The following is a 1,847-nucleotide window of genomic DNA, read 5'->3' on the forward strand; positions in this document are numbered from 1 at the left end:
AGATACTATCTACTACTGATCTAATAACTTTTGACCATTTTTCCAAGCTCAGCTCTCTTTAAGTGGATATTTTTATTTCTGAGTTTTCAGCTCTGTTCCATTGGTCAATATGTTTGTTTTTGTACTAATACCAAGGGTTTTTTTAACATAAAGTGTGTATGGGGAGTGGGGAGGTGAGAAGCATGTTACAATACACTGTACATTTACAGTGTAGTTTAGAAATTTATCCTGCTATCATTTAGGAAGCTAGAAATCCAAATTTATGTTTCCATTTTTAAGAGATATGGAAATAAAAGACATAAACAATTAACTACAGAATAAAAATTGATACCTTTGAGCTGTGATGTTAAAGGAGAGTGCTGAATATATCCCATGGACTACAAAGAGAGCAAACAGATATATCTTGAAGAGGATAAAGCCCAATTGTTCCTTGGAACCAAGGATGGTGAAGCTTAATCTCACATACTTTGGACATGTTCCTTGGAGAAGGACATCATGCTTGGAAAGATGGAGGGACAGAGAAGGTGAGGAAGACTCTCAACCAGGTAGACTGACACAGTGACTGCAGCAATGGGGTCAAGTGTGTCAGAGATTGTGAGGTTGGCACAGGATAAGACAATGTTCAGAGCTATTATTTATAAGGTCTTTATGAGTCATACTTGACTCAACAGTACATCATCATCATAATAATAATAATAGTAGTAGTAATAAATATCTAGAAGACACTTTCCCTGTGTCTGATGTAGAGGAAGGTCCTTAGAAACGAAGAAACTTCAGCATTTATAACCATCAATACCTTGGAGATCTCCATGTGTCTTGGCCTTCTACACTGTCAAGGAACTTTCTAGCACAGAAGCCTGAGTCCAAAATTATTCATTCCACTCCTGCTAATTCTTTTTGGTGGTACTCAGGTTCTCCACTCTTGGTTCTCTTCCATTCCCTTTTCCCTCTTGTGAGCTATAATGTGTTCCAGACCACATTTTAGGGAAACTTCCTTTACATTAAATCAAGACTACAATGGAATTAGGAGTATATCATTCCACCTTTAGTTTTCTTACAACCATTTTGTTTATCAGATCATGGGAGAGCAGTACATAGTCCCCACATTATATCATTACATACACATAATTTGTAGGGACATAATTTAATTTACACAGTCTCTTTGCCTGATTTGGGTATCAACGTTATGTTCACTTCATAAAAAGAAAAATAAAATTGGAGGGTGTTTTCTTTCTACATTCTGGAATAATTTGAGTAGAATTGTAGTCTGTCCTTCTCTGAATGTTTGATAGAATTTGTTAGAGAAGTCATCTGGGTCAAGACTTGTTGGTGCTGTTGTCAACAAATTTCCTATATGAATTTGTGCTGGTTTAGATAGACAATGTGATTTTAGAAATTTTTCCATTTACCCTAAGTTTTCAAATTTGTTGGAATACAATCTTTATAGTATTCTGTTTTATCCTTTTTATTTAAATTTTTCCTGTTCTGAAAAAAACCCATTTGATTTCTCATTCATGTTATGGGCATCTTCTTTTCTTTTTTTACATTTGCCAAGGCATTATTAATTTTATTAAACTTTTCAAAGATTTTTTAACTTCTTATATTGTTATTTTCTAGAGCTTTTCTGTTTCATTTATTTCTGGTCTAATATTTATTATTTACCTTTTTCTGAGTATTGTAGGATTTTCTTGCTGCTGCTTTTCTTTTCTTTTTTTTTTTTTAATTCTTGAGTTTCACCCATCTAGCAGGCAAAGCTCCTTTATTATGTGCACATAGCATTAACATCTTTTTTTTTTAAATTTAGGTTGTTTATTTTTCATTTCAATGAACATCTACAGAGATTTTGG

Source organism: Elephantulus edwardii, unplaced genomic scaffold (assembly GCF_000299155.1).
Source record: "Elephantulus edwardii isolate Elephantulus edwardi_28Jun2011 unplaced genomic scaffold, EleEdw1.0 scaffold00316, whole genome shotgun sequence".
NCBI classification, from domain to species: Eukaryota; Metazoa; Chordata; class Mammalia; order Macroscelidea; family Macroscelididae; genus Elephantulus; species Elephantulus edwardii.